Genomic DNA, 12,211 nt, shown 5'->3' with positions numbered 1-12,211 from the left:
CTGGTGCCTGGGACTGGGAGTGTAGCCTCTCCCAGAATCCATTGTTTATCATGTCTCTTAAATATTTTGAAGTCTAGGGGCCAAATATCTTAAGTCCTTCTCCTGATCTGCTCTGTGGCCTAGTTTAAGCCACCTTTGCCACCTTGGTTTCTGCCTTGATAAGTCAGTCTGAGGCCAGTGGATAAGTGTGTTTGAAGGGTCCTGAGAACTATATTATTTGATTCTATCTCCCTGCTGTTGCAAGTCGTGAATTGATCCTCTAATTTTCTTATCCTCTCTCCAGTGTCCTCTTTGTGAGTCTCCCATCTTATCTGAGGTTGGAAAGGTGTAGTTACTGCACTATGTGAGGTAGAAGAAAGGGCCTGAGTCACTAACTACCACCTGTGATTTTCCCCTACCTCCCTCTGTTCAGCCCCTGTCCCAGCTCTAATCCTTGAAGCTACAAAGTGACATTCCGCCTGGCCCACTGGACAGTAGCTTCTCTGCAGGCCTGCAGGGTGCCCCTCCCCAGGCTGTGAGAGTCACTTTCCATCAGATTCCATTTCCACTTGCCATTGTCCACGAATGGATGGGTCTCAGATCTCCTCCTGGTCTCCTGTTCCATTCTTTCAGCCTCAGGGGTTTATAACTTGCCTATTTGTTTTAAATTCATTTGCTCTCCTTTTAGTGGGGTTTCAGGAGGGAGAAGAAATAAAGACATATGTTCAATCTGTGCATAGATCAGAAGGTCACTGTAACCTGCTTTTTAAAAATAATAGCCCTGCAAGGTACAGATTAGTAGGCTCAGTTTACAGATCAAGATACCGAGTCTCAGAGCAATTCCGCAAATTGCCTAAGAGCTCACAGCCAGGTATCGGAGCTGTGATTCAGACCTATATTTAACTGAGTCTAGAGGCCATGCGCTTCAGCAATACAGAATCCTACCTGCCACAGTCACCTGACCCGAGGTCACATGACCACTGTCATCGACGGTCCTAAGAAGACACACGATTCAGATCATGCAAGATCTAGACAACCCTGAGGTCTCCTCCATCTCTGGTTGTAATGTTTCCTCTTGCTTTGTTTGATAATCAAAGTGAATGGGCCACAGAGCTATTTTCAAGCAAAGATAGTTGACTTCATATCATTTTAGCTGAAGTATTAAACAGTGCTCAGTTAAAACCCTGGAGGAGACACACAAACAAGACTGAACTGAGTAATCCATGGTACTTAATTATAAATCAGTTACAGATCCAACTGGCCCGTGGTCATAGACAAAGAGAAAAATATGTGTTTAGGTGACTCCTCTCCAAAGCCTCCACTTAAATACCCCGTGTCACAGAGCCTGCTGACTTACAGCATTCAGCCGAAATCCCCGAAGGAATGAATTACTTACCATTTGTTTACATTAACATTCAACTGGACCAGCATGATTTGGACACATGATCATCTCGCTTGTGTTAAAATGACAAAAGGGAAAATATAATATGTGATACTTGCAGAGGAAAAAAGCTGGGGGCAGAAATGGTGGTCACAGGGCCTCCAAAAATGAAAGGCTAAATATTGTATCTTTTAAGAGTGCACACAGTTGGGGGTGCCTGGGTGGCTCAGTTGTTAAGAGTCTGCCTACGGCTCAGGTCATGATCCCAGGTCCTTGGATCGAGCTCCCTGCTCTGCGGGCGCGAAGCCCCCTTCTCCCTCTCCCATTACCCCGCTTGTGTTCCCTCTCTCACTGTGTCTCTCTCTGTCAAATAAATAAATAAAATCTTTTTAAAAAGTGCACACAGTTATACATAGTATAAGCTCTTGTACGACTTTACCTGGACGTTATCAAGAATAAGTTAATCAATCAATAACTTACTGTTATATCAGAATTAAGGGACAAGAAAAATGAAGAGTAAGAAAAAATAAGAAAGTAGGACCTGAATCTTCAAGTATATTGCAATGTATTTGAAAATAGAAGCTAACATCAGTAAATGAGAATGGTTCAAGAGGACTCAAATTATGGAAGTCCCCAAAAGCCAGATCAAGGAGCTTAGACTTTTCCTCATATTATTTTTATTTTATGTCTTGTGTTTATTATAAAAATAACTAAGAGAACATAAACCAGGAAAATACAACTGAGATAAAATTACCCTGTAATCCAAACACACAGTTAATTTATTGATATACAGCTGTATAGGGAGCTCTGTAATGTGCATGCTGTTTGAAAACACATTTTCCACATAGCTAGCATCTTGAGCATGTTTCAAGGACAGTAAATATGTAGTAGAAATATTTCAAAAAGATCAGAAAAGGAAGAAAAAAATGTGGGGAAGTGGTTGGCCAGTTCTCACAGTATGTGGGGTTTTGCTGGGCCCAGGAGAGTGTGCAGGATTTAGATAGTAAGGGGATGAGACCTTACAGCAAGAACAACAATGTGCAAAACTGCTAGGAAAGGAGGAGAGCATGGTTCATGCATGGCCGGGCGGGAAGACCTCCCCTGGGGAGACAGTCGGCTTCCTGTGGAGAAGGGTGCGTAAGGCTGAGAGAAGACAGGCAGGCAAAGGGAAGGTTTAGGACAACTTTTCTTCCCCTCCTCTGAACACCAAACAGGGAGGAAAGGATTTGAATGGTAGCCCACCGCCAAATGGAGATGCCTTCCCCCATTAGGAGAATTGGTGAAAGTGATGTATAGTAGTGAGAGGAGGTGTTTTCTAGTTATGCTATGAATTTGTCAAGGCTCTTCTGTTGTTAGGCAAGAGAAAGAGCCCACTGTTCTAGGTAAAACAGAAAGAAGGGCATTCAGTTCCAAGGATATAAGGGACCTCCAAGAATTAGGGCTGAATGCAGCTGGACCTCACTGGAGAGGGCAACTCATTGCTAGAGGGCTGCAAGCAAGCCGGCCCTCCTCCGTCTCTGTCTCACCTCTCCACTTCCCTCGTGGGTCTGCCCCATCCCTCTCTGTAGGCTGGCTTCCTGCAATGTCAGTTCCCACGGTGAATCCTTCGTCTGCATGCTCCATGTCACAGCTGCGCCACTTAGGAAGTTTTAATCTATCTCCTTAATTTCTTTATCTGGTCCCCACCTCCCAGTGAGGAAGTCAAACCCATTTGGGTCAGTTCAGGTCAGGTCTACCTTTGGTCCAGTCAGCTGTGGAGTAGGAGGAAGGGGCTAAGTCATGGAGCCCTGCTGGCCGCTGGGATTCTATTCCAGAGGAGAAGAACTGGAATGGGTTGGGAGAATGTTCCAAATGGTCCTCGGTGTGTGCTCTCAACTCTCCCCTCTCCAGAAATTAGTGGATCAAAAAATCAGGATTATGCAAGTGCCCCAAATGACTTTGAGTATTATAGCCAAAGTGATACTCTTTCTCAACAAAAGGAAAGTAAATCTGGACATTTGATGAGCTTGCAGGCCATGCAAGAGTGTCTCAGAAAGAGTACATCTTGCTCCTGTGCCAATCTGAGCCTGAAACAGCAGACACGTAGAGAAAACACAAAAAACAGAACTAGGCCCAACACCATTAACTATGTAATGTGAAATGATCTGCAACAAGTAGATCACAAAAGGTGACCAAAGAGAGTTGGCATTAGGTACATGTTGATACACAAAATCTTGCTCTGTGTGATGGCTTTTACTTGCTCGGTTAAACCTGACCACGTTTGAGTCCTATCGCGCTGTTTGGGTGTGGTGCTAGAAGTCTGCGTGAGTCATGGTGATGACCAGTTGTGGTTTCTTTTTCTCTGTAGTGAAGGAATATGGCTTGCTCAGCATCACAGCCCAGTCGAAACACCTTCAAGATATGCTACCAGAGACAGTTATTAATGGGTGAGAGACATGCGGAGAGGAGAGATGAGGGCAGGGCCTGAGGACAATTCAGATGACTGCTTTCTGAGTGGGAGGGCTGGATGGTATATACGGAAAGAATAAGATCGTTTGAAAATCTTCTATATCACAAGAACGTACTAACATTCTTGTGATATAGAAGAAGCCACTTCGTCTTGGTAAATTCCAGACAGAAACAACCCATTAGAAAGATTAATCTGGCTGTGTTAAGCAATTGAAATGAACAGTCTGCTGTGCAGAGACTTGGGTTGCTAAGACTTCGCGGTATAACTTGATTTTCAGAGATACACTTGCCGGGCAGAATATTAGATTGTATGACTCAGTTTCCTGTGTCACATTCAGGGACTGATGCGACATAAGGAACGTCAGGATCCTAGGAAGAGAACAACTAAAGGATATTGGGTCTGGTGTATTTACTACCAGGAATACGTTATCCCAAACTTGTTTCCTTTGTTCCCTAGCAAAAGCTAGACTTGTTTCAAATAACCAGCCTTTCTCCCAGCACAACGACACATTGAAACAAATACTTCAATTACATTCAGACTTCCTAAGGAAATGGGGAAAGCACCCATTCTTGGGAATGAGCACATCAAGGCGAATTCTGGCTTCCCACGCAGTCACAGATGTGGGTCTGGATCAGGGCTTTCCTAGAATCCTGCTCAGCTCCGGAGCACACTCTGGTCTGGTGAATGTCTGGAATGCTGGCTGAACAGGAGCAGCTCTAAGACATTCATCAACTAGATAAGGAGTAAGATCCAGCCAAGAATGGTTTGCCCCTGTCCAGTGAATATTCTGGGGTTTAAAAAAAGTTGTTTTGTTTTGTTTGTTTGTTTGTCTTTAAAGATTTTTTTATTTATTTAGTTGGCAGACAGAGATCACAAGTAGGCAGAGAGGCAGGCAGAGAGAGGGGAGGAAGCAGGCTCCCTGCTGAGCAGAGAGCCCCATGCGGGACTCGATCCTAGGACCCTGGGATCATAACCTGAGCCGAAGGCAGAGGCTTTAACCCACTGAGCCACCCAGGTGCCCAAAATTTGTTTTTTTTTTTTTTTTTTTCATTTTTTTAAAAGTAATATCTACACCTAATATGGGGCTTGAACTCACAACCTTGAGATCAAGTGTCACATGCTCCACCAACTGAGCCAGACAGGCCCTGGGAGTTTAAAATTTTTGAATCAATAGTAATAATAAATACATTATAATAATTGCATTTAAATGCAATATAATAAGTGTGCTTGGGTGGCTCAGTTGGTTAAGCATCTGACTCCTGATTTCAACTCAGGTCATGATCTTGGGGTCCTGAGATTAAGCCCTGCATGGGGCTCCATGCTGGGCGTGGAGCCTGCTCGAGATTCTCTCTCTCCCTCTCCCGTTGTGCCTCCCCCTCCACTCTCTCTAAAAAAATCAAAATTAATTTTAAAATGTTTAAATGCAATATAATAATTGTAGCCAGCACACTTATCATACAGGACGCACTGTGCTTAATGCTTTAACATATCAGAATAACCCTGAGAAGTGCATATTCAGTTTTATTATCCATAGGTAACACATAAGGGAACCGGGTTTCGGGGTGATTGAATAACTCACTTAAGGTTACATAGTCAATAAGTGACAGAATTGGGATTTGAACCCAGCTGTGTGGACCTAAGCTTGAATGCTTTACCCACTATGCTGTATTGCCAAAACATGAAAATGATATTCACCTTGGTGTTTACTTGGCTCTGTTCTTTACTTCTCTATAGGAATTCTGATTCAAGTATGTATTTATATAAAAATATACTCCTAATTCTTTTTTTTAAATCAATTCTAAATTTTAGAAGAGTTTCAAATTTATACAAATTTTGCAAATCTAGTATAGAGAATTCTCATGAGTCTGCTCTAGGTTCCCCTACTGTCCACATAGTATATATGTTGTCATGGGACATCCGTCACACCTAAGGAACCAACACTGATGTGTCGCTCTTAACTGAACTCCATACTGTATTCTTGTTTCAGTTGAGTTCTCCTTTGATGTCCTTCTTCTGTTCCAGGATCCCATCCAGGATACCACACTGCATGTGGTCGTCATGTCTCATTAGGCTCCTCTGTACTGTGACAGCTTCTTAGACTTTTCTTACTTCTGATGACCTTGATGCTTTTAAGGAATACTGCTCAGATACTTACAGAATTTCCCTCACTTTGGGTTTGTGTGATGATGTTTTTCTAATCTGAGGGTTATGGATTTTGGAGAGGAAGGACCACAGAGGTGAAGGGTCTTCCTTCGAACATCATACCAAGAACATATAATGTCAACATGATTTATCACTGAAGATGTTAATCTTACTCATCTGGACCTTGTAGGGGCAGTTTCCCCTGCTGTGAAGTTACTTTCTTATACTTTTCCACATGCTTTGAAAGTAAGCCTCTAGACACAGCCCACACTCAAAGGGGTGAAGGGTTAAGTTCTACCTCCTTGAGGAGGAAATATCTATATAAATTAGCTGGAGTTCTTTTGTTTGGGTTACATGTCTTTTCTCTTTTATTTACTTATCCAATCATATATCAGTATGGCACTACGGATTTTTATTTTATATTTTGTTATAATCTACGACTGCATTATTTCCTTTGTTGCTCTCATTTTTCCAGCTTTGGTCATTGGGAGTTCTTTCAGGTGAGTTCCTGCTTCCCTTCAACATGTTTCTGTCATCTTGTTTCTGAACACTCACTCACTTTCTGGCACCGTGGAATGCTCTGGACTCACCTTGCGTATACCTTGTCCCAACAGTAGAATTATCCATTTCTTCAAGGACTTCTGATTCCTTTTATTGGAAAATGCTATTAGAAACCAAGATTTAGGGACACCTGGGTGGCTCAGTTGGTTAAGGAGCTGCCTTCGGCTCAGGTCATGATCCCAGCGTCCTGGGATCGAGTCCCACATCGGGCTCCTTGCTCGTCAGGGAGCCTGCTTCTCCCTCTGCCTCTGCCTGCCATTCTGTCTGCCTGTGCTCGCTCTCTCTCCCTCTCTCTCTCTGACAAATAAATAAATAAAATCTTTAAAAAAAAAAAAAAGAAACCAAGATTTAGGTGCTGGGTTTGATTGCTGATACTGGGGTATCATTGCTTCTAGGACAGAGCTCAAAGGATAGAGCTGGGAAATATATGTATAAACCCATGTTTACACACAGATCTGTAATTATTACTGAATCCATTCATCTGTATGTTAAGCTCAACATGAGTTTATACACGTCTCCGACTCTATGCATACCACAAGGTTCATTCTAGACTTCTTCCTAGCTTATCTGTAATTTTCCACTCCAAAGGTGAAAAAACTGGATCCCATCTTCTGCTACTGTTTATTTGTTCAATTCCAGCTTATGCATACAGTAGTTTCAGAATTCTTAGTCTTTACTACCATGAAAAACAACTTTACTAACGGTACAGTGTTTATGTGAAGTTCCCTTTGTCTTTATTCTTACAGTCTCTAGTCAAAATTCTGTTTTCCAAAGTTACCTAATTCTTTTTAAAAATTCTTTTTTTATGAAAACAATATAGTTTTATTGTTGAATATTTGGAAAATAGAGCCAAATTTAAAGAAACTTCCACAATCCTGTATTAGCCACTGTCAAATTTTGGTTCTTTTTTCCTCTTTGTCTCTCTGTATATGAAGATACATACATATGTGTGTGTGAGTGTGTGTGTGTGTGTGTGTATACATATACACACACGGACATCAGTACAATTATCTCTATATGTTTATTTCCCTATGTGTAGTTCGCTCCATAAATGTGTATCTCTGTATATTTGTTTTAAGCATCAAAGAAGCAATGTAGTAAACAGTGACTATACAGGAGATTTAGAAATGTTTCTATCACCATATCTTGAGCTGAAACTTGATAAATAGAAAATAATTCTAGTATATGTCAGTGGAGCTATAACTTTGTATAACAATAGAACTTAAATCCTTTAAACGATTAACCTCATATCTATTAATAGGGCCTGAATAGCAATCATATCAAGACTAATCTGTCTGCAGAATGCTGTAAGGGCAACTACCTGCTTTACTGACCAAAAAAGGATCCCTAAGCAATAGATACGCAAATGTCACGCAGCAAAGATAGCATACCTCTGTAAGAATTTTGGCTCCTGGTACATGCTTGCTCACAGATGAAAACAATGCCACCAACCCAAAAAGGTGGGCTACAGAGGAAACTCCAAGAAAAATGAACTCTTCTCAAACATGGTTTCATATGTCCTTAAAAACAAGGATGAGGGGCACCTGGGTGGTTCAGGGGGTTAAGCGGCTGCCTTTGGCTCAGGTCAGGATCCCAGGGTCTGGGGATTAAGCCCCACATCCAACTCCCTGCTCAGCAGGAAGCCTGGTTCTCCCTCTCCCTCTGCCTACTTATGCTCTCTATCTCTCTGCCATATAAATAAATAAATCTTTAAGAAAAATGGATGAGTGTTTGGTTGAGATTTTTTTTTAAAGATTTTATTTATTCATTTTACAGACAGAGATCACAAGTAGGCAGAGAGGCAGGCAGAGAGAGAGAGGAGGAAGCAGGCTCCCTGCTGAGCAGAGAGCCCAACGTGGGGCTCGATCCCAAGACCCTGGGACCATGACCCGAGCCGAAGGCAGAGGCTTTAACCCACTGAGCCACCCAGGCGCCCCATGTTTGGTTGAGATTTTAAATCTCTATTACACAGAGTATAGAAGAAGTCACTGTGGCCTCTATCATTTTAGGGATAGATCCTAGTGATTAAGTAATTTGATCACAAGTGTGGGTTCAGAAGCTTCATGGTAAATCCTTCACTTTGCCTGTACCCTCATGACTTAGAGTGATTTTCATCTTTCCCAGTTAAGTACAATGAATAGGTCCAGAAATAGGAGTCATATAATGTTAGTATTGATCTCTTGATGCTGGACACGAAGCAGGACCAAGAGCCAAGATGTGGATTGGAAACCAAAAGGATGAAAAGGCTCCCAAGATAACATGAGCCACCCCCCAGGCCCAGTGTGTCCAGTGTCGGGCTGTGGCTTTTTGGTAATAATTCCTGTAGATGGTATAGTAGAGAGAAGGAGATGAAACGGAGAAGGGATTAAATAATGCTGCTGTGGTAAAAGGTTTGTCTGCAAACTTATGTATGCTTTATTTGGAAAGAAACTCTTGGAATTAGATAGAGCGGATATAAAATATTGAGCCCCCTGAGTTCAAGTGGCCCATGGAAGGTGAAAGTCTCCTTAACACTGTTGATAATGGCCATGAATAGGTTCCTGTTGGCAGATTGTGTTCTTATTGTGTTTATTGTGTTCTTTTTTGGGTATACCAGAAGAGAGTGGTTTGAGTTCACTGATCAGAAGATAAAGGAAGGAAGAAACTTAAGCTGTCTTGTATAACCCCAACCTGATACACTCTGGCACAAAATACCCAAGGTAGTTAGGAAGATCTCAAGGGTCTTCTGAAGGGTGTCAAAGGCTTTTTTCCAAGAAAGAGAAGTAGTTAAGGCTGAAAGGCCCAGGAAGGCCACTGCTTACAGCTGTGCATTTTGTACCGAGCACAAAAATACCCAGAGGGGGAGTCCTACCTCTCCTTTGCCAAGCCTTTTGCCCTGCCTGAGACTTCATCCACTCATAGAAAATGGATTTTTCTAGTGGTTCTGCCAGAGAGGAAGCTTTTCCAAAATTCTCATTAAGGCTTTATAAAAAAATAGGGTGGCTCAGGGGTTCAGACATTTTTCTCCAAGGCCAAGTCACACTTCTCCTCACGCTGTGAATCCTATATATGAGGCCAATCTTTAAATCTTTAAATTTACTTAGATGAACAGAATATTATATATTTCTTACATTATAATATTTTGCTTAAATAGCAACATTTTTTCACATGGCAAGGTATATTTTATCAAAAAGACTGTTGACTAGTTACTTATAAAAATGTTTTATATTTAAATGAGAAAATAACTATTTTTCTTTTATTGGGTTTATTTAAAAATGTTTTTTTTTTAATACTTTATTTATTTATTTGAGAGAGAGAGACAGTGAGAGAGAGCATGAGCGAGGAGAAGGTCAGAGGGAGAAGCAGACTCCCCATGGAGCTGGGAGCCTGATGCGGGACTCAATCCTGGGACTCCAGGATCATGACCTAAGCTGAAGGCAGTCGCTTAACCAACTGAGCCACCCAGGCGCCCCTATTTAAAAATGTTTTTAAAAGATTTAATTTTTTAAAGTAATCTCTATACCCAGCGTGGGGCTTGAACTCACAATCCAGAGATCGGGTGTCTCATGCTCCATTGACTGAGCCAGCCAGGGTTTATTTGGGTTTATTTTTAAAGTTATTCTGGGGAGATACCTTTGGCCTAATTATCAAAGGTTCATAAAGCCAGGCCAGTCTTCATCTGTTGAATGTTACTTTACAGTCCTAAAATTCCTCTGGTTATTGATCCTCCATAGTTCACCCAGGTAAGTTATTTGCAAAATGTGTCCCAAGAAGCTGAATTCATTCACTCATGGACTGGGATTATTCAAAATGGAATACTGGAATGTTGGAAATCCACATTCCAGAAAGGAAATATAAATTTGTGGTTATATATGACATTCTGGAGTTCAAAAAATCCCTGAGTAGCCATGTGAATGTATTAGCTGAGTCGACTTAGGCAAGCTCCCTGGACTCCCTGTGCCTCGGTTTCTCATTTGTGAAATGGAGCTTACCTTATATGATTGGTAACTGAGATTAACTGAAGATTAACTGAGAAAAGAAATGTAAAATGTCTAGGTTTGCACTTGGCACACAGTAAATACAGTATTAAGACTACATTTGTCTTACCACAACTGATGTTGGGTTGACCTAAGACAGAAGTGGCCAAGCAATCAGCTTGCTTTATTTTATCTATCTATCTATCTATCTATCTATCTATTTATTTATTTATTTATTTATATATTTATGTGTTTATGTATTTATTTATGTATTTGTATTCAGCTTCGTTTATTTTTTTATTTTTAAAAAGATTTTATTTATTTGTTTGACAGAGACAGAGATCACAAGTAGGCAGAGAGGCAGGCAGAAAGAGAGGGAAACAGGCTCCCCACTGAGCAGAGATCCCGATTCGGGGCTCGATCCCAGGACCCCAGGACCATGACCTGAGCTGAAGGCAGAGGCTTTAACCCACTGAGTCACCAAGGCGCTCCTGTATTCAGCTTCTTTTAAAGGTTACTTTGTTCACTTCTGCAAAAGTACATCATTTACATAAAGAAAGATGCTCATCTTTATATTGGGGAGAGAAAGGGCATTTATTTACTTTAATCAACTGTGATATAATTTTGGTTTTTTGTGATTTTGCATTTGACTCTCATTAACTGAGAGTTTATTAAAAAATAGTAGGAGTAGGGGCTGCCTGGGTGGCTCAGTGGGTTAAGCCTTTGCCTTCAGCTCAGGTCCTGATCTCAGGGTTCTGGGATCAAGTCCCACATCAGACTCTCTGCTAGGCAGGGTGCCTGCTTCCTCCTCTCTCTCTCTCTCTCTACTTGTGATCTCTCTCTCTGTCAAATAAATAAAAAAATCTTTAAAAAAAATAATAGGAGTAATTTCTAACAAGTGAAAAGATGGCTCCTTTGCACTTATAATATGAGAAATGCAAATTAAAATTATGCTTCATTACTGTTTTTCAACTTCTCAGAACTGGTAAAGGTTCTGAATTATATGTTATGAATTGTAATTGATGAGAAGGTGGAAAAACAGACAATCAAATAATCATCAATAGCTATCAAAATGTACCTACCTTCTGGCCCAGCAAAAACATCTAGAAATGTATATGGCAGGCATATTTCACATATACAAAATGGTCTATGATCAAGGCCATTGTTTTCAATTGAAGTATTGCTTTTCATAAGAACATTTTGGGAAACAACCTAAATTTCTCTCAATAAGGCAGTCATGAAATACATTTTGCTGCATACAATCATAAGAAAGAATGAGGATGCTCTTTGTGTTTTACCATGTAATGCTTTTCATGATATATTCAATAAAAAGCAAAATACAGAGAAATATGAAAAAATGGTATTTGGCTAACAGGGGACAAAAAAGAAATGTACATGCTTGAATATGTATTGGATACCTATGGAAGATGCACAGGAAACCACTCTCATTAGTTGTCTTTTGGAGGAGGAACAGATGGCTGGAGGACAGCATCAGAGGAAGAGTTTTTGCTGCATTTTTTTCACCTTTTTAAAATCTTTAATATGTAAATGAATGGCATATTTAAAAAATAAATACTTTAAAATATACCTCATTGGTCAAGAGATGATCATTACTCATCCCCAATTTTGGTGGTAATTTTAAACTTAGGCTTTGATGAAATAATTAAAAAAAAATCTGAATTTCTTGAAGTTTCAGATTTTAGGTAGAAATGATTTCACATTGAACTTCTTTAATATATGAAA

This window comes from Lutra lutra, chromosome 5 (genome assembly GCF_902655055.1).
Source record: "Lutra lutra chromosome 5, mLutLut1.2, whole genome shotgun sequence".
In the NCBI taxonomy this organism is placed as follows: Eukaryota; Metazoa; Chordata; class Mammalia; order Carnivora; family Mustelidae; genus Lutra; species Lutra lutra.
This window is presented reverse-complemented; position numbering follows the sequence as displayed.